General features: G+C 42.0%; 2 long non-coding RNA genes across 2 annotated transcripts; both read left to right on the forward strand.

Annotated features, from left to right (window-relative positions):
* Positions 1–10,213: 10,213 nt before the first annotated feature.
* LOC130139144 (uncharacterized) lies at positions 10,214–11,127 on the forward strand. Its single transcript, XR_008817367.1, has 2 exons — positions 10,214–10,348; positions 10,671–11,127. It is a non-coding gene; the product is annotated as an uncharacterized LOC130139144 (long non-coding RNA).
* A 9,508-nt stretch (positions 11,128–20,635) lies between these two features.
* On the forward strand, positions 20,636–21,819 carry LOC115679866 (uncharacterized). Its single transcript, XR_008817366.1, has 4 exons — positions 20,636–21,205; positions 21,323–21,506; positions 21,591–21,661; positions 21,743–21,819. It is a non-coding gene; the product is annotated as an uncharacterized LOC115679866 (long non-coding RNA).
* Positions 21,820–22,072: the final 253 nt, after the last annotated feature.

Consider the following 22,072-nt stretch of genomic DNA (forward strand, 5'->3'; position numbering starts at 1 on the left):
GCAGATAGTAGCACAATGAAACTCATAAAAAAAAAAAACAACTTATTGAGCAGGAGACTGGTCTACCTTTCCCGTAGTCGCCATCTTGTTTCACTCCCGCGAGGCTAAAAGTTGGTCAAAGGAATCCTGAACAGAAAAATTTTAGACAACCATCGAAACCGAAAGGCGGAAAAAAGCATAGGGAAAATGCAAAATCTACTGAACAGAATGTACTGAATCTGAGATAAAACCTAAATGACCCTAATGTCCCTCGATACTCATAAGTCTCCGAGGATTCGAAGCGCTAAACTTCGGAAAGGATACATCTCACCCACAATGCAAAAACGCGCATTTGCATCACGTATGTCACGCCCCGAACCCCATCGAGCACGCGACACACTTCTCTGGTCGAATAATGCGATGTCCCAGGGTATCGCCGACCCAATTGAACTTATCAGAGATTTAAAAACGATCAGCGAAAGCCACTAATACCCGGACAAATAAAAACTGGGGTAAACAAAGGAGAAGATACATATTCATTTTTCTTCCAAACTTATACAATATTCACAATTTACAAAACCACTATACATATGCACCAGCACACTGAACTTATAACTATTAACCATCGACATCAAAAGGATCGATAGCCTGTATATCCTAACTTCCAAAAATGGTACACCTCAAAAGACCTACTCCCAACCCCTACTCTAGCCCTTACGCCCTCGAGATGGCGTCCACTCCGAATCCGACTCCTCAGAACTCGAGTCTGAGTCCTCCTGAGCCTCCTGCTCGTCTGTCGGGTACTCTACCACGTTATTGTCGGTGTGCAACGGTATTGCAAAATGCTGCGGCGGCGGCGGAAGGTTCATCGCTCAGGCCGGGGTTCTGAAATTGTTGGTTGAAACAACCATGAGATCACATCTCAATAAGCACACACCCTAAACCCCACCTAGGCTATCACGTACCTCTAGACAATCACAAGACTCAACCACACACATGCAATCATCACATAACAGGCACATCAATTGTGCTTACCTGGCTTATCCTGCTTGCACCCTGCACGTTAGTCATATTCACACTATATGCAATCACATGCATGCTCAATTCACGTTTCACGCATTTCCGCTTGCCTCATCACATTTCTTTCCGTACTACTCGCCAGTGACCCGCGTTACAGTACACGCCTCAGGTTCACTGTGACCAATTTTCACAACACTTCAGGGCCCGCGTTACAGTACACGCCTCAGGCCATGTTTCTTGCCCGCGTTGCAGTACACGCCTCAGGCTTAACATCTACCACCTACTGCACAACCCACGTTGAAGTACACGCCTCAGACTGGCAGTCTTCCGGTAATACTGGGCATCGTTCCGCGTTGAAGTACACGCCTCAGGACGGCACAATTCCCACGATCGCACATGCCACACCACATTCACTTTCTTGCTCATGCACATGCTCAACAACCACTTGCCACTCAGTTGGCCAATCACACGCGGCCCGTGCACGCAACAATTCACATACATTTTTCATGCTCACCAAGCATTCGATATGGCCTACTTGACAATTCATTCAGTCCGGCCCAAGCGTGCACACAATCAAGCATATTTCAATCCATCAAATCTCGGTACAATAAACACACAAGGCCACTCACGGGCCCACAAACACAGCCACGTTCAAAGGCACAAATTCAACATTTCCACGCATAATTCAAGTCATAACGGGCACCACAACACAGCCACATCACAGCCCATTCAAACCGACACAAATCGTCTCCAAATCGGACTATATGTCCGTCATTTCAATCTACAACGTCCGGTACTCCAATCAGTCTCACTCCAGCCCCGAAAAATCCTCATTTCATCCTCAAATTAATTCATACAACACACATTCAAGCATAAATTTCAGTCCTCTTGGCAGCAACTATTCAACCTCGACACCCCCACCGTTCCGCTCATAAAAATGAATATCCAAAGAATCAGGGTAATTTTTGGGCAGTTTACACAGTGACCGAAATCCCACCAAAATAAATAGTAAACGAACTCCAAAAATTCTAAATTTTGGATATATCATAAAAAACATCTTAATAAACATTTCTTACGAAGAACACGAAATCCGGTTCAATCTGCAACCATGCCTTTTTTTCCCTCGAAATCAGACCAAAATCAGTTCGCTCTAACATACTGTTTTGTCCTCAAAATACATTTCTTTCAACACCCAAATCACCTTGAAAAGACTTGAAATTTTTATATGTCATAGAAATGAAAGTGACCAACAACTTTTGTGAAGGAATTTTATTGAAAATAGATCTGGAAAATTTTATAAAAATTCGGCAAGATAAGAAGGTCGGGATGAACAGTATTCCGGGCAGTTTTAATACTGTCCGAAAATGGGTTTTCGTGCGACCCAAATGGCCTCCAAAAATTCCAAATTTAAAGTATGTTATACTTCAAGATGTGAGGAAAAACTTTCGTGAAGAACACCACTCCTGATTCGGTCTCTAAAAATCTCCACAAAAATAGTAAGTCGAAGACATACAGTAACCGCGAATCCGAGATTCACAACAACTTCAAAAATTCAAGTTCTAGCTCCAACCCAGCTCATAAATCAGCCTTAACTAGCCCCTAAATTGGTCTCTAGATCACCATAATCCAGCCCACTTCTCAGCCGTGATCAGTCCACAATTCCCGCACTTAATTTCATCACAATCAGCCCCTAATCCAACGCTAAACAGCCCCTAAAACCACACTAAACCGAGTCTAAACTAGTCCGTTAATACCCGACATCCTAAATAGAGTTTAGGGGGCGACTTACCAAGCCCTAGACTACCTCGGCTAGAGCGATAAGCGGCGGTGATTGACGGGGCCAGCGGCGAACGGCGCGGCTTGGCACGGCGGACGGCGATCGGCGCACGGCGGCGGTGTGGCTTCCTTGCTGTGGGTCACGGCCACGGGAGAGGGGAGAGAGAGAGCTCACGGTGAGGGGGGGGCTGCCGTGAGGGAGAGAGAGGAAATGAGGAGAGAGAATGGGTCTTGGACTTAAATAGTCACATTTTGACCAAAAGTGGCAAATTACCATCTTGCCCCTCTCTCACAATCCAAATCGACGGCCCAGATTCGATCTTATCTTGAAACCGACGGCCGAGATCGAATATTGCCCATAATATCCAAGGGCAATTTGGGAATTTCATAAAAATCCAAGGGCAAAAATGTCCAACCAAATGTTTAGGGCAAAATGACCAAAATGCCCTTGCCCATTATAACTAACTCTTTATAAATCCTTAGGGGTAGAATGGTCACTTTCTTCATTTCTCATCGAAATCGAATTTTTCCGAAGGAATCGGGACATTCCAAAATTGCACGATCCATTCACAACGTCATCCTAGCACCTAGTTGTGACTTTCTAATTTTCCGGTGTTCGATTTGGGCTCAATTAAATAATTAAATTTTATTAAACGCAACTCGAGCGTTTCTCAAACTAACGGGTGGTTCGTTGGGGAAATTCGCATATTCGACCCGTGACCGATAATAAATCGAGTCACGTGAAATTTTATTCGGTTCGCGACGACTTCGGTTGTCATTTAAATCGCGAGGATCGATCACTAGATCCGAGGGGTACGATCGTTCGATATAGGTTCAGGATCATTCGTCAATTCATTTCGTGGTCTGGCGGTATCACCCGCGATCCACTACTCTGACAGTGGCGAACTGACCCCTGACTATCCTTGGATCGGCCAACAGTGGCTCAAAATGTCACCTCGGCGATTTTATGGTCGAAAGTCAATTCACGATCGAATTTTCTCTTAGTCGTACGAATTTAGATCTCCAGTCAGCCTTTCCCTATTGGTTAGTATCCCAGGAATGATCAATTCTGGGCGAAAACTAACTACGAGTAAGTTAATAAAATCAAGCATTTCATAAACCCCAAATGGACAAATTTCAGGATGTCACAACGTAGATGCTCGTGCGAATCAACACTGCCACATTTTGTCGGCAACCAAACAGATCATCAAGCCCAAATGCAAGAACTCAATTTCCAAGTCTCATTTCCATGTCCCTTCACTTTCCTCTCCCGAACATTCATCAGAATTCATTCCAAATCCCAAATTGAGAGCCTCTGTCCCGACCAGTACATGTCGCACGTGCCGCCTCGGCCAAGGGTGGCACGCGCCACTTATACCTGGTCGGGACGAAGCATACGTCGAAGAGGAGCAAAACCAGGGACGCGTATTCAGAGAAGAGCGAGACCAGAGAGCGAATGCTTGATCTAGGATTTTTACCTAAAAAAGAGTCAAAAAGAATTCATTAATTTATCCCAGCAACATGCAGAGAGTGCTGAAATGCCCAAGGCAGCCTCTCCCAACTTTCTCTTAATGAGCTTTACAAAAAAATTTCCATATACTAATTTTAGCCGAAGGGCTTTGGACGCCCAAAGTGGCTTGATGTAGATGCCAATGGCTTAGATCTTAGAAGATTTTTATGACGCTGTTAGCTATTGTAACTTTAAATGATAGCCCATCCGTTCTTGGCTCGATACTTAGTATCACGATCAGCCTTTACCAAAATATATCATCCTGCTTGGTCCTGTTCATCTGGCTCAAGCTATCATGAACATGAGTTCTTCGTACTTAATCCAAGTTAATACATGTGATAAAAAATGAACATTATGTTTTATTGATTAATAAGGCAATTTGAGATATTTTCTATTGACTTAATTGCATACTTTACCAGAAACCTAAAACGACCTGAAAGGTTCAGAAAAATGGGTGGGGCAAGAGCCCCCAAAGAAATATGTAGGTTCGTCCCTGGTTCGAGCTACCTAACTCCTTAAGTTTGTGATTAACTCTTACATAATCAGAATTACTCAATTTTATCATCGTATAATGAGAAAAGCGCATAAACAAATTAAAAATTGACAACTACGAGTCTAAATAGAAGCCAAAATATTGTTCTGCTATAACCTTGCTTTTCTCCTTTCCCGACTTTTTCTATGTTAAGGAAGCTCAAATCGTGCATGCAATCTTCAATCTCATGAGATATCCACCGATCTCATCAATTAGATCGTACTTGAAATTAAAAATTTCATTCAATGGCAAGGATATCATCAAAGTAGGGTCGAGGTAACTAAATACTCTTACTCAACTAGACAAAGTCATAATTTATACATGGCATTACAAATTGCTTGAGCTCGGAACTTTGAACTCTTAAGTTCAAGCACATTAGTTAAATTTTAAATACTTATGAGGTCGAATAAACTTGTCTAGATTTTCATATGAACTTTAATTCAAACTTGTACGCGACATCCACATAACCAAGAAGTCACCAGTAAGTCACGCAATTATTCTAAATTTAAAATTAGATCTCGCTAATTTTGATTATACACACACAATTCTTTTTGTTTTCTACTTCTAGAAGAAATCTTACTTGTTTCTATGTATTGAAGAAAATTAAGATAAATAACGAGTTGTGCCGAAAAAGGATGATTGTCGAATTAATTCTAAACTTATTTTAGATTAGTCAATTTAGTCATAAAATTTACAATTTTGCCAATATACTCTTAAGCCTCTGCGAGAAATTTTAATCTATCTTTTTCAGCCAATGTTATTGGAAATTGCTAGCTTGGCGTCCATCCATTACCGATCGTCCTATGCGACATACCGACGTAGATAGTTTTACGCGAAAAGACGTCCTACATGGACCATCATGTGAGTGATTTACAGCGGCTATTGGCCGAGATGATTATATTGGAATGTCTCGTGCAAAAAATATTCGTTACTATATTGAAACATTTATAACTAAACTGGCATTGGAGCGTTATGTCATGCTTGTCGGGGTTGAATTTCTGAATTGTGGTTGTTATTTATCCATTTTTGAGAGATTACTGTCTTAATAGGTCAAAGTTACCGATGATTATTTTACTATCATATCAAGACATTTCTTGCCATTAAAAATATTTTTTTCTTAAAAAGAATTGGATTTGGTGAATTACTTTCGATCTCCTTTTTTATTGCATTCTTTTTCTTGAGTGTCACATCCTCAATTTCAGTTCCTGAGAAAATGGCTATGGTTAAAGTTTGGTGGTTTTCCAATCGGAACTAAATTGTTTTATCTTGTTTTGGAAAACCCAGTTTTGGATCCTTTGTACCCCTTCATTTTGTTATTTTTGGGGAGACTTTTGTGATCCGAATTTCCGAATACTTCCTTCTTGAAAGTTGTTCCAAACATCTTGACGTTTTACATACTTTAATTTCAGAATTTTTGGAGTTGATATGAGTAGTACAATGGCCTGATTTTCGGACCGTGTAAAACTGCCCAGAATGGGTATTTCGGTGATATTCACACCATCTTTATTTTCTACAAGCTTTTCTGGGACGATTTTGGAAAAGTTTCCTTCATGAAAGTTGTTGAGAACGTCCTTTCTTATAACGTGTATAAATTTGGGAATTTTCCGAGATGATTTGGATTCTGGACAAAGCTTAATTTGAGAAACCAGAGTCCCGTTTCAGCGAACTGTTTTTAGTCTGTCTTTGAGCTACTAAAAATGGTGTTTACAGAAAGATTCCGAATTTGTGTTCTTCACGAGAAATGTTTGGTAAAGTCTTGTTTATGACATATTCAAATTTAAGAATTTTTGGAGTCCATTTACTATATTTTCAAGCTCGATTTCGTGAACAGTGCAAAGCTGTTCGGTTTTATAAGATTTCAAAGATTTATCAATTTCTATTTGAGAACGTTGGAATCTCAACTTGATGTCTTTTGGTGATATTTAAGGACATTTCCGCGCCGAACCTCGGGTTGAATGAGATTATTATACGAGTTTTGTCGTAGAAAACCCTCGGAAATCAAGGAATTGATTATGATGCGGGTTTACGACTTGAGTGTCGATTAGTTGTTATTGTACAAACTGATGGTGCTAAGTCATTGTGAGCCGAACCGACATTTCTAGAAGACCGAAATAGGCTCCGTGTTTGTTTTGTTGGGAAGAAACTAGAAGATAAGGCTTTGTCATGGTCAAAGCTTTTCCTTCAAGCTTCCATCATTAAGTTTCATTAATGCCATTAAATGGCCCTTGACTTAGAAGCCCTATTTCATGATGACAAGCATTAATAACATTAGACTTTGGAGGTCCTATCATTATGGGACACAAGGCAAGGCCAAATGGCCTTGCCAAGGGAACCATCGTGAAGGCCATTCGGCCGTGAGGAAGGAAAAGAGAGAGAGAGAGAGAGAACCAATAGGGAAAGGATGAGTCTTAGCCTTCATCATTTAACCCATAAATGCTCATAAATGGTCTTATCTTTTGTGACATATGCCATGACTCAAGCAAGGCCATCATGACTATTGTGCACATTAATACTTGGCTTCTTCTCCAAGCCTATTTGTCTATAAGGAAGCAAGAAGCCTCACGTGAAGCGCCCCCCCCCCCCCCCCCTTTCTCATGATCATATTCTTCTTCCTTTGTATCTTGTTTTTCTCACTTTGGCCGAGAAGCTCACACCCAAATCAACCCCGAACCGGCCCGTGTTCCTACTCGTTCCCATCCAAGAGCCACGGTTTGCCCTTGGTAGGCCTCGTCTTGGTCGGCCAAACAAGGAGGAAGTAAGGAAAAAGCCCGAAATTTCCCGAGCTCACCCGTCTCGATCCCCGTTCCCTAGTTTTATTTGTCGTTGAGTAAGTGAATTCCCTAATACCGGGAAAGGAAGTTGCGATACGTTGTAACATGGGTTGGTTGACCCGTTTCTTGGTTTCATGGTTGTTCGTTGTTTCTCATCTAATGATGTTCGCGTGTGATACTCACGTTTGATGTTTGTTTTGTTGGTTTCGTAGCATGACTTTGCTATTTGAAATGCCATTGATGCCAGTACGGTAAGAATCGACTTGTGTGAATGACGATTGTCTCGTCCTCGCTTGATATTAGTGTTTTCACTTGCTGAGTCTCCCCGACTCATCCCCCGTTGTTTCCCTTTTTTTCAGGTTCGTCGGATGGCATCTCCCCCAGCCCGCGTTGGCAATCCCGTGGAGTAGCAAGCCGAAGTGCTCACCGTGATAGATGTCAGAGAAGACCGTGCCTATCGCCGAATCACGATGCTTGTGACGATTCGATGAGGGCCTAACGGACTTGGTGCCTCATCCGTGCGTAGGTTCAACGGTGCTTTGGCGGTGCGGGCGGGCCGGCTCCGGGATAAAGCCACGGGTGGGATGTGAGATGGCCAGGCAGACAGGACCGGGGTGGAGGTGAAGAAGCGAGGAGCGAGAAGCCGTAGTGGGTATAGGATAACCCAAGCCGAGTTTTGTTACTCAGTCGGCTATGAAAATATGTGTTGTTTGCCATGGCCCGAAGGGCCTGTATTTAATATGTTTTCATGCACTGTAAATATAAGCTTTGTTTATGATGCTGCTTGTCTAAATTTTTGCTGTTGTTTTGAATGTGATTGTCCCGATATTATGCTTCCGCTCGTGTGTAAAGAAAGATAATAATGAACGGGACGTCACGATTATGACCCCGAGGTAGGGGCGTTACAGTTTAATTTGGTATCAGAGCAGGTTCCCCTCTAGTAAGTACAAGTTCGGTGTTGAGCCAAGAAGAGGCTGTGGAATCCTGAAAGGACCCAATCCGATGAGGGCGGGGAGTGGTCGCCGAGGTAGAACCTGATCAAAGAGCGGCTCTTGGCTATGAAGTGGACGCCGGGGCATGAGGCCTGACCAAGGTGCGGCTTCTAGCAAGAGTGGTCGTCGGGGTTGAAGACCTGAACAAAGTGCGGCTCCTGGCAGGCTTCTAAGATGATGGGTAAGAGAGGAAGAAACCGAATTATGCACTGAATGGGGGAGAACGATTCTGATATCCAAGCGGAAATAAAGACCTGGAGTGATAAGGTGCGCTGAAGTTGGGGTAGTTAGCTAGGAAACACCCATGCGCATGTGAATGATTGATTGTGGTTGAATAGGTTGTGTGCAAATATTTATTTATGACCATTGACATATTCTTGTGTTGTAGAAAGACCCCTTAGAATACCAAGATGAGTGCTCGGAACCCGACTGCGACCTCGACCTCGAAGGGGAAGTCAAATCAAGACCCCTGAATAGACGGAATTCTGCAGGTTCTGGCGACCGTAGGAGAACTGTTTGGACAGCAGGCCCAACAACGAATGCCTAATGCTGAGAATGTGGCAGCAAATGGAAATGGAAATCGAAATGGTGGCCGTACGATGCACGGTTTGGTCGAGCAATTCCTGAAGCTCCAACCCCCGAAGTTTATCGGAACTGGAGACCCCGAAGAAGCGGAATCCTGGATCGATGAACTCCAGAAAGCATTTGAGCTTCTGCGATGTTCTGAGGAAGATAAAGTCACTTTAGCAGCCTATCAACTGCAAGGTAATGCCAGCTATTGGTGGAAAGCGACCAAGGAAAGCGTGTTCCCAGAAAATGCTGCTGTCAACTGGAATGCTTTTGTTGAAGCATTAGTGGGTATAGGATAACCCAAGCCGAGTTTTGTTACTCAGTCGGCTATGAAAATATGTGTTGTTTGCCATGGCCCGAAGGGCCTGTATTTAATATGTTTTCATGCACTGTAAATATAAGCTTTGTTTATGATGGTGCTTGTCTAAATTTCCGCTGTTGTTTTGAATGTGACTGTCCCGATATTATGCTTCTGCTCGTGTGTAAAGAAAGATAATAATGAACGGGACGTCACGTTTATGACCCCGAGGTAGGGGCGTTACATTGAGAGTGTTTAAAGATCCCGGAATATCAGGAAAGAGTTGTACATTTTGTCTTCAAATTAATCTGCACTACCTTCCAATGTCGGTTTCCAAATTTCTGTTCTATGCAACCAAGCTCTCGAACTTGTACAATTTTTCAATTGCAACTTATCTGAATCGGACTAAGAGATTGGTATAATAAATCGGTCCGTCTTCTCTTTTGTTAAATCGAAGCCGAAGTGTCGACAAATGCAAGTAAAAAAGCATGACATTTGAAAATAAAAAATTGATACCCCCACGCAAAATCAATTTGCGTTAACCAAAATTGCAGGATCAAACATTAAGTACATTCTCCACAGCTTTTCCCTCTCCACCTTCGTCTAGGCTCGACCCATTCGAATCCCGGTTCGGAGCCCTCTCCAGCGCGTACACCCCAGCGAGATGTTGGTTCGGAGAGCCGTTGGTATCCGAACCTTCGGTTGCGCATTTTGGTTTTCGCCTCTTCTTCTTCTTCTTCCTTCCTCCTTTCGTCGTCCATTTTCGCACTTCCTCTCTCTGCAACTTGCATCGCCTTTGGCTCTCGCTCTCGTCTCTCTCGTTCTCTTTCCCTTGGGCCGAAGACTCTTCTCTCTCTTTCCGCCTCAAAAATTGCCGTGCTTCAAGGGAAACCTACCATGGTATTGCTCTCTAACCCTACTTCATCCGCAATAAAGTAGAAACCACTTGTGGAAACTACTTGACCCTTGTCCTAAATTCCGCTTCTTTATTCGGTTAGATCTGAGCTTCTGCCTTTTCTTTTTCCTCGGTGATCGTTTTGGCGTCTATAGCACCAGATAATGTAGTCAGCTGATCGCTGTTCATTTCTCTGTCTGTTCAAATTTTTGTCGTTGAACGGCCAGTGGCCGTTTGTTTTGGGGAGTTCATTGTTTTTTTGAAAGATTTAGCTTTGTTTTGATTGTGCTATGGCCAGCACTGAACTGATCTGCTCTGTTTCCTTAGCTTATGAACTCAGAGGGAAAAAGGGTGTGTTCGTCTTCCGTTGGATCTGTTTATGTTGGCCTTTTCAATGACTTTCCAGCTGCTTGCTTATCTGTTGTTCAAGTTCCGAGATCGACTTGGATGAACTGTTGCCAAATCTTATTAAGCAGGTGTTAGATTTGTTCTATTCTCTACTTTATATTTAAGCAAAGGAATATGCGGCTATTTTATTCTGCTCGGCTAATTTGATGACTGAAACCGATACCGTTTCTTGGTTATTTTTACTCTCTCGTTAAACAAGTTGGATCGTAGTGACGGTCGTTTCGTTGTACTGGAAGCTGTTAATCAGATGTGAGTTGCACATCGATCGTGTCTCGGAGATTGAACTGCATCCTTCTCAGACTACTGACTGATTTACTACTTTGAATTGATTGGTTTTGAAAGAGAAAATCAAATGATATAGGTGAGATTTTGTCCACTTGGCTTCCATTAGTAGCTTTTAAAGATTAATTTTCTTGTCGAGGTTTTAGCATATTCTCAGCTTTTGTTATTCCATATAGCTGCCAGAAGCATAGAATTGGATTCTTGTGTTTAATCTAGTTTGGAATGATGAGTGAGCTATGCATTGACATATCTGTACGCTTCTCTGCTGCTCTGGTGCTATGTGATGTTGCAATAGTAATGTTGTGATTAGAGACAATTGCTTTATTAGCTTCAGTATTATAAAATTATCTTGAGTGGAGCATGTGACGATGAAGCTTGCAAAATTGCAGATGATCTCGTTGCTAATGCTGTTTACATTTCATGAGTTCTTGGGAATTTGATCGAATATGTTTGAAAAAATCATCCGGCGATAATTGCGTCCCTCGTAGAACATGTATAGTATATTGTTCCATTGATTTCCTTGCCTAGTTTGTCTATTGGGTACATATCATACATATTGCTAAATTTTGCCTGCAAACATAATTCAGTCGTCGCAGTTATCAGTAAAAATTGGAAGCAGCATTAATCAATGGTTTTATACATGTTAATTATTGTCAAAGTCTTTTATTTGTCTGAAATCCGAAATTTAAGTCAACTTATTTCCGATGGAACTTCTAGAAGATCCTTTACCGGAGAAAGAAGTCGACTTAAATTTCGGATTTCATACAAATAAAAGACCTTGACACGAATTAACATTTATAAACCATCAATTATTAAAATTAACTGCAACATGCTGCTTCTAATTCTTCTAGATATCACTTGTGAGATTTTATTAGGATCACAGCCAACTGTTCTAAAAGTTTAAACTGTTAGATGAAGATGTAGTTCAATATTTAATTACTCGAACACTCGCCGCCAACCGTTCTAAAAATTTAAGCCGTTAGATGAAAGATTGGTTTATTATTTAAACCCCTCACGCTTAGTCTGGTCTATTTTTGCCTAGCACTAAATGTGAACATATTTAATTGGGGAGGCAAATGAGGCCTGAAAAGATTTAAACTCATGACCTCCAACTCTGATACTATGTGAGATTTTGTGGAACTACTGTCAATTGTTTTAAAAGCTGAAGCTGTTAGATGAAGGTGTGGTTTCATATTTAATTACTCTAACACTGCTAAGATAGGCTTTACCTACAACTGCGACGGTTGAATTATGTTTTTCAAGCAACCAACCTAAATAGACAAATAAGGCAAATAGATCAATGGAACAATATATTATACATGCTTATAGGAAACAATTATCGTCGAACGATTTCTCAAACATATCCAAGCAAATTCCCAATAACTCATGCAACGATTTGGGAGAGAAACATAGTATGAAGAACTTATGTTTGTGATAGCTTGAGCGAGATGAACAAGACCAGGATGATGTATTTTGGTAAAGGCTAGTCATGATACTAAGTATCGAGCCGAGAATGGATGGCCTATCATTTAAAGTTGCTATAGCTAGGGTTGTCAAATAGGTGGGTTGGGTCGAAAATAATCTAATCCATATTGATCCATTTAACTCGTTTTGATTCATATTCATGTAGTGCATATCTAGCAACCAATATCCGACCCATATTGTTAAAAGACTTTAATATTAAATCCAATTTAGAAAAACTTGTTTCTTATAAATTTTGAAAAATATATATTGCTAAAATACTATGGATAATTTTTATAATTTAAAAAAAGATCTAATATTTTTTTCTTTTTCTTTCTTTCTTTTCCTTTTTTTTCTACGTCCGGTGACAATCGATAACTGACAACCGGTGCTCCTCTTAATAATATTTATTTTTTAAAAATTAATTTTTATTTTCTTCTTTTTCATCGATGACCGGCCACAAGCGACAGATGACCTCTCCGGCATCGGGCGAGCTCGAGCTCGTCAACCTCTAGCACTGGTCTCGATCTAGACCTCGCTAGATCAACGAGCTCGAGTCTAGCTAGAGGCCTCGCCAAATTGATGAGCTCCAGCTTCGTCCGCCTCCGGCAAGGCTCGAAGCTCGCCAAATCAACGAGCTTATCTCATGCTTGTGGCTAGCCATCGCTGGGACCAACCATCGATTGAGGAAGAAGAAAAAGAAAAGAAAGAAAAAAGGAAAGAAAATTTATTTAAAAAATCAAAAAATTAAAAAAATTAAAAATGACATGTTTATTGTTACATCCCCGAATTTGGGCCTAGGAGCCGAGAGCAAGTGATCAATGAAGGAGCGGGTACTTCAAGCCGAGGGTCGATAATAGAACGGATAATATGATCGGAACAAGTGTACTAAGGGTTGGTCATGGTTCGATCGAAAGATTGTCCATGAATTGGCCTAGAGATTGACGGTGGAATGACTCCCTAATTACGCAAGATGATTAGAGTAATATGACCGTGGAGTGATCCTTCGACCATAAGGACCGTGAGTGGGACGGTCCAGGATAACTATAGTTCAATACTGTGTCGGCATGTGTTGATCGCAGGTGATACCACATAGCCATCCATCGGTCACGAATGACTATGAGTAAATTCCGAGGTACTGGATTCCACAAGGTCACATGACAACCGAGGTCGACGATGGATTAGTGATACTCGAACGTGGATCAGTCGCGAATCGGCCACGAATCATTGCGCTAAGTAGGGTAGGCCATGGACGAGCCATGTACCAGGCCACGAGCCCAATGGCTTGGCCACGGAATAGGCTATGTGCTGGCCGCACCAACCAAGCCTCATGCCAGGACATAACCGACCATTGTCCCCATTAGCTAGGCTACGAACTGACTACGTGCCCAGTCATGTGTCAATCATTGTGCCTGACCCTTGTGCTATGCAATGTGCCCATTAGATCCCGTTTCGATCTAGTCCCGTGCCCAATTGCCTTGGCCATGAGCCATGCCTTGTGCCCATGCATGAGCCAATGAATGTGTTAGACCAGTGAACCGGCCCCTTGCTCGTGTGGATCGGCATTGTGCTCGGCACATTGCTAGTGTAGCCGGCATCGTGCTCGGCGCACCGCTCGTGCAACCCAACACCGCGCCCGTGTGCTTGGCCACGCGCCCGGCCATGTACTTGGCCATGGGCCCATGCGGCCCGGCAGCATGCCAGGCCATGCGCCCGGTCAGATAGGCCACGCGCCTGGGCAGCCTGGCTGACTCGAACTGGACACCAATGGCCTTACATCTTTGATTGGTCATACTTGGCCATATGTGGAGGTCTTTCTACACCAAACCTCGTGTTGAACGGGTATACCAAGCATGGAAATCTCTCGGAAAATAAGTGGAAAAAGTATGATGCAGGGTTGTGCATGTAGTATCGATTAGTCGGTTTTGTGCAAACCGATTGGCCCAAGTAGTTGTAAATGAAACCGGCATGCTCATGAGACTCTCACAATTCAGCTATGGAGAAGATAAGAAGACAAAAAATTTTGACCAAGTCAAATGCTCATTAAAGGCCACTATTATTGAACCCCCTTAGGTGTCTCCTTCCTTTATTGCTTAGCAGTTGAGTTGTCCAGCTCATTCAAGGCTGCAAGATGACTGATGGTCATCAATTATTGACACAAAATAAGAGAGAGGAGTCGGCCAAGAGAGGGAACCGAAAGAGGGAGTCGGCGAAGAGGGGAAGCGGAGAGAGAGAGAGAGAGAGAGAGAGAGAGAGAGAGAGAGAGAGAGATAAGGCCACATTTAAGTCTTTTAATTGCCCTTCATAATTTCTTTTGGCCTTAGTGCATTAATGCATTTTAAGACTCACTTGACTTTAAAAGCATGCTATTATGGCTTGGCTTCTTCTCCAGGCTTGGCTGGTCTATAAAATGGAGAAGCCCTCACGTGAGGAAGCCTCTCTCTCACGCCCACATCACACTTCCACCAACCAGCCATCATCTTCTCCTCTTTTTGCCTTCTTGCTTCCCTGATTCACGCCCAAAGAAGCTCCACCAACCTTTCCTTTTGTTCGGCCAACTAGGAAGCCATGTTAGAAAATCGCCCGAGGCCTCGTTTTTCCCAAACTCAAGCCTTTTCTCGTGCTCAAGCCCAAGCCACAAGCCACTTGCTTTCTTTAGACTCTCGTATTCTAGTGTTTCGTTGTGTAAGTGAATTCCCTAATATCGGGAAAGGAAGTTGCGATACGCTGTAACATAGTTTGCTTGGGTCGTTTCTTAGTTTCTTGATCGATTATAGCTTGTTCTTTCTATGACAAGTGATACTCACGTGTGATAATCATGTTTGATGTTCTTTTGTTATTCGTAGCACGAACTTTGCTATTGATTTGCCATCGATGCCGGTACAGTAAGAGTCAACTTATGTGAACAACGATTGTCTCATCCTCGCTTGCTATTAGTGTTTTCACTTATTGAGTCTCCCCGACTCACTCCCTGTTGTTTTCTTCTTTTCATGTCCATAAGATGGCATCTCCCCCGACCCGGTTTGGTAACTCCATCGAGAGGAGAGTGAAACTGCTCACGGTTATTGATGCCCGCGAAGGCCGAGCCTATCGTAGGATCACCACGTACATGATGGTGGATGAGGGTCGAGAGGAATTGATCCCTCATACGTACGTGGCATGGTACCGTTTGGCTAATGGAGATTGGGTTGGACCCCTACGCAGGTTCAATGGTCCATTCAACGGCATGGGCGGGCCGGCTCTGGGGCAAGCCGTGGGTGGGGCATGAGATGGCTGGACGGACGGGGAGCGGGAGGAGCGAGAAGCAAGAAGCGAGAAGTAGTAGTGGAGCTAAGGACTCCAAGCCAAAGTTTTGTTTGTGAATAGTTGGCTCGTTTTTCGGAATCGCCCTTAAAATGAGCATGTAAAATATATGTGTGTGGTTTGCATGGCCCGAGAGTAAGGCTTGTGAAAATAAGCACGTATCATATAAATATACCGTGCGAAGTTTGCTTATGTTGATATTGTGTTGTTCCGTTTATATCTGCTTCCGCGTGCGCATTGCTTAAAATGAACGGGACGCACTAATGCATTTCCGCGAGTCACGGTTCCGTTCGGGTCATGTTCGGTCATTAAGCATCGATCGTGATTCCGAGTCGGGACGTGACATTTATTATTCACTTTAGCTGATCTTTAAAACTAAAGCCAACCCATTTAAGATCCATAAAAACCCATTAAGTTACTAAGTAACACATTTATTACCTATTTAAGTTTATCTTTAAAACTAAAGTCAACACATTTATGAACCATAAAATCAGCTATGAGTTAAATATGGGTTCTTAAACCATTTGCCACTTCTAAATATAGCTAACAAAGCCATCTTTAATAGAAGGTAGATCTATTACACGTAACATTGAAATATAACGAGAATACTCACTGAACTCGCCAAATCATAATTGTCTCCATTAGGAAGGGTAGGAGTGTGCAAAAGAATCGAGAACCGTCCGAACTGCTCGAAACTAGATTGGACCGAACTAGAACCGGCGGTTCCTATGGAGACCGATCCGGTTCCCGATTCTAGGCATGGAACCGCCCACTCGGACCGGACCAGTAATATATATAATTTTTAAGAAAAATTTCCAACAAAAAAAATATTTTATGAAACATGAAAATCCTAAAATCCCTAATCTAAAGCTCAATGCCGATCAACTAAGTGCTCGTCTCACTCTCACTTTGTTTGAGTTGTCTCTTTATCTCTCATTCATGGTCTCAACTCTTGAGCACATCATCCATCAACTCACGACCTCGACTTTCAATTCTCATCAACTCAGGGCCACGCCTCCGACCGTTTATTATCTCCCTCTCTCGCTCTCGATCGCCTTGATTTGTGTGAAACTTGGTGGGACCGATTTCATGGACCCACCCGGGAACTGGACCGGACCAACAGTCCGGTTCTTGGGTGGATCCATAAAACTAATGGGTGATTCCCAGTTCCAATTTTTCTTAGGAACCAGTCCCAAAACCGGTCCTTAGTGGGCGGTTCCCGGTTCCATGGTGGGAACCGACCACTCGGACCATGGAGCTCATTTTTTTATCCTTGTTGTCCACATAGTTTTGAGGTTCTGTTAATGTAGAAAACCAGAAATATCACCAAAGTGGAATGACTTCTTTATGATGGTCCACTATGCCACATGCAAAAAGCACTTGCAATATTTTCAAGATCTAACGCAATAAATCTTACCTTTTCAAACAAAATTAATTCAACAATAAACTTTGTCTTATGCCAAAGTGGCATTTTTGCCCAAGTGCAGTCATTGAGCAAATTCGTGCTAGAGAAGAGAGAAGTCGTGGAATTTAAAAAGCATCTAAAAACTGCAGTTCAAGATCGTGATTAAGGATAATCTAGATAGAAGTCAAATATGGTAATCATCTATGAAGTCATGACTAAGGTAATCCAGATAGAAGTCAAATATGGTAATCATCTATGAAGTCAAATATCTACGACCATGCATGGCTTCTTCTTCACTTAGTCATCTAGAGCCCAAAACGCACTTTCGGTTTAAATCCACACGAAACACGTTTAATGTGGATTTTTTCGCTGAAGGAGACGGATTTGTATTGAAGCGAAATGGAAGAATATCTGGTTGGGCATTGGGATTGTTTTGGGTTCTCTAGGGTTTGTTGTTGTCTCAACTCAAGCTCAACTTGAGATGGGTTATTATTCTCAGAGCTGCCCAGAAGTTGAAAGTATTGTGAGATAGTTTGTTGAAGATCACATCCGCAATGCTCCGTCTTTAGTAGATGCTCTCTGAGGATGCACTTTCATGATTGCTTCGTTAGGGTTTGGTGTCTCTCTCTTCCGTCTCTAGTCTCCCATGAATGCAACTTAATATCTTTTAGTAAGCTTGAGAAGTATGCAGGAATCACTTATTGCATATCTCCATTTCGAAAGTACTGTTTCCTTAATCTTGTGCTCATCTTTTCACTACAAAAAAACATGGATTTTGCCACGGAAATTTGCGACGGGAAATTTTTCGTCGCTAATTTGCGACGAAATTTGCGATGGAATTTTTTTTCCATCACAAATTAGTGACGAAAATTATTCGTCGCTAATTTGCGACGAAATTTGCCACGAAATAAAAATTCGTCGCAAATTTGCGACGGAAAAAAAATTCCATCGCAAAATCCGTCGCAAATTTGAGACAAAAAATAAGTCCGTCGCAAATTTGCGACGGATCTATTTTCCATCGCAAATTTGCAACGGATCTATTTTCCGTCACAAAATCGGTCGCAAATTTGCAACGGATCTATTTTCCGTCGCAAATTTGCGACGGATTTATTTTCCGTCGCAAATTAGTTTAGCGACAAATTTTGCCAAATTTTTCGTCGCAAAATTCGTCGCTAAAACCTTGTTTTTTTGTAAAACCTTGTTTTTTTGTAGTGTTCTAAAACTAAACCTAAGTTCTTCTAAATCTAATCACGATGATTACCATGTCTCAATCTCTCGTGATAAGGACGAGGACTACATAAGGAATATACTCCATCACAAGACAAACTAAATATTGCCTAATGAAATCAATCTAATGCAAACTAACAATTATTAATTGAAATTCAAACTAAATTGGATGATTGTCACAAGTTCAAATTCAAAAGAGATTGGACGATTTGCTACACGTCCAATTCTAAGAGAGATTAGATATTACAAATTCAAATTAGATAAGAAGATCTATTATAAACTCAAGATATTAGATAATCTCTTAAAATGTTCTCGTCCCAAATAAGCTTTTTTAGATTCGATAGGTGCAAATCTTATCTTCTTTTTTTTCAAGACTTAGATATAGATAACACAGATATCTATTTAGTTGAATATGGCGGTTTCCTCCGCACGTAGCTCTTATGTATGCGTAAATATAGGGGTAAATAAATTATATCAATTTTCAAATAGATCGGAATCGGGTGGATGTATGAAATGTAAAGTCAATGTATCTATGTGGGGATATCTATAGGAGATCATATAAAAGAGATATTCTTATGTAGACCTAACCAATTTGATCTAACCAATTAGATGATTTACCCCTAAATGGTTACATCTGAATGATGAGTGAATAGAGGGTATGCATTCTATTAGAGAAATATTTAGAAGATTCCCTATATTTCCTTTAATTGATTGTAATTGATATTTTTCATTTTAGATAGTCATCCTATAAAACCGATAAATAGGTTCGTGTACTCTTCATTTGACAATGATATATATATATATATATTGCTCTTAATTTTTTTTACCACATTCTTGACTTGGTATCAGAGCCCTATTGTTATTTGAGAAAGCGTCAATCGAGTCTGTTTGCAACAACGACATCCACATCAGTCATGTTTCTCCACAGTGTTCGTAATGCTAGTCACATCGGCCCATTTCGCAATAATCTCCCATAGTTGTTTGACATTCCTCCGCTGCTCCAATGAAAAAAAAAAAAAACATCACCAGACTTGCCGCCCTTAGACGTAGATCATGACATTTACTAATTCGTCAAATATGAGTAATGTGTCATTGTATGTAAAAGTGTAGAAGCATATATACTCAAGGTTCCGACGGAATTAGCGACGGATTCGAAAAATTGGTCGGTATAAACATTTCCGTCGCTAATTCCGTTGCAAATTAGCGACGGATTTGAAAAAATGGGCGCCATGTGCTGCGAAGATCACTTCCGTCGCAAATTTGCAACGGAAAAATAAATCCGTCACAAATTTGCGACGGATTTGGAAAATGCCCTTTATTTTTGGAATCCGTCGCAAATTTGCAACGGATTGGAAAATGCGATTTATTTTTGGAATCCGTCGCAAAAATAAATCCGTCGCAAATTTGAGATGGAAAAATAAATCCTTCGCAAATTTGCGACGGAAAATAAGTCCGTCGCAAATTTGCGATGGAAAAATAAGTCCGTCGCAAATTAAAAATAGTCCATCGCAAATTTGCGACGGAAAATAAGTCCGTCGCAAATTTGCGATGGAAAAATAAGTCCGTCGCAAATTAAAAATAGTCCATCGCAAATTTGCGACGGAAAAATAAGTCCGTCGTAAATTTGCGACGGAAAAAAAAATCCGTCGCAAATTTGCGACGGAAAAATGCGACGAACTCTGAATTTAGTCCCCCGCCAATCTCTCAATCTGCCCGCCCTCACCCCAGTTTTTCTCTCTCTCTCTCTCTTTGCCATTCCTCAGAAAACCCCCCCTCCGCCAAACACTTCTCCGTCGCTCCCTCCTCCCCTCCGCCAGCCATGATGGCCACCCTCACCGCCACTGCCGCCGCCGCTGTTGCCTCCTCTTCCGTCGCCATCCACCCGTTCTGCGCCCACAAGCCCCCCCGCGCGCCCCGCCGAGATCCGGTGCTCCGTCACCGAGGGCCTCGCGATCTCCCAGCCGAGGGCCGCCGGCGGGGGATTGGTTGATTGCGTGGTGGTCGCGGGCGGGATCAGCGGGCTCTGCATCGCCCAGGCGCTCACCACGAAGCACCGCGACAAGGCCCCCGATGTGGTCGTCACCGAGGCCAGGGACCGCGTCGACGGCAACATCACCACTGTCGAGAGGGACGGCTACCTGTGGGAGGAGGGCCCCAATAGTTTTCAGCCATTCCGAGATTTGTACGTTCCGTCGGTCCCATCCCGAGATTTTTTTCCATCGGTCCCATTCCGAGATTTGTACGTTCCGTCTATTCTGATTTTGTGACCTTTTTATTGAAGTTCTCGAGTATGTTTGTGTGTTAACTGATAGATACATCGTCGGATTATTGTAATGGTTGTCGTTGCTATTGTTTCGTTAGAATTGGGTAGTCTTCATCGAGAAATGGAGATGATGTTTGTGAGTTTATAGGGTAAATGGGTCAGGATAGGGTGCTTTGCAAGTGTTTGATGAATGACCCAGTTCTCCAATTTGCGAATAGACGTGCAATTTTGGACTTTTTTTATGCTGTTGCGAATAGCGGGGCGAGGCTCGAATCGGCGTGAGTTCTTTCTTGGGTGTTCTTCCTTTTTTTTTCTGGGGGAAAGAAAGAAAATGGAGAGGACAAAGCTATCGTTGGATAGATGCTCAAGAACACTCAGACTTCACTTGCAGAAGGTAGTGCTTCATGTGTTAATTTTTTTGAAGCTTTCTTTGGATAGATGCTCATTCTCTTTCTTGTCACTTCAAAACAAGAACGCAATCGCCAGTTGACAAAGCCTGTAACTGCTGAAAAGGTAGGATATGGTTCTATGTATTGTTGATATTCGCATTGAGGTTGGCAATGAGAACCTTGCCAGAGTACAGTTGTGCTGTTTTTGTGCATATTGGTCATCACTTTTGTTTGTTTGCAGATGGAAACAAGAAAAGCAGAGCTTGAGACTAACCTTGCAACTAATCTCAAGAGGTAGAAGCAAGAGTATGAGGCTATTATATCCTCATCAGAGACTGATTTGCATGAAAATGAAGCGGAATCAAAGTGGCAGGAGCTAAAAGATACTAAATCATTGGTCATTGATGCAACCCAGCGATTAGAAGGTGGAAATTTTGGATTGATCGGAATATTGTTGTCTTGAAGCTTTAAATTTTGTTCGCGCTTTTGATTGAAACAAAAATTATCAGGAATTAATAGAAGTACAGAGGAAACAAATAAGCAAATCAAAAAGATCAAAGATGAGATGGCAAAGTTGAAGGTACTATTTAATTTTTTCAGTGTGGACTTAATGTTGGTATTCAACTTTTTGGTTTCTTCTCAAATGATTGCTCGAATGCAGGCTTTGGAGGACACCTATGGGAAAACACTTCAGGATGAAACTAAAGAACTTGAACAACTGTTTAGCCGGAGGAATACTCTTATAGCTAAAACGATGAGTACTCAAAAAAGATAAGGAACTTGGGCCCGTTATTTTCTGATGCTTTTGAGATGTATGTTCCCTTGTCTAATTGTGAAAATGTTTTGACTTTGAAAATGCTTTTGAGGCGTATGTTCCCTTTGCTACTGAATTTTAATTTGGTTTCCACTATTGAAGCTCATCATACCTCATTTTATATGTTTGAGATTATAGGTATAGACGAAGGAGCATCAAAGAGTTGCAGAAGATGCT

This window comes from Syzygium oleosum, unplaced genomic scaffold (assembly GCF_021117445.2).
Source record: "Syzygium oleosum isolate NSW1041296 unplaced genomic scaffold, Sole_v2.1 Sole_v2.10, whole genome shotgun sequence".
Classification (NCBI taxonomy): Eukaryota; Viridiplantae; Streptophyta; class Magnoliopsida; order Myrtales; family Myrtaceae; genus Syzygium; species Syzygium oleosum.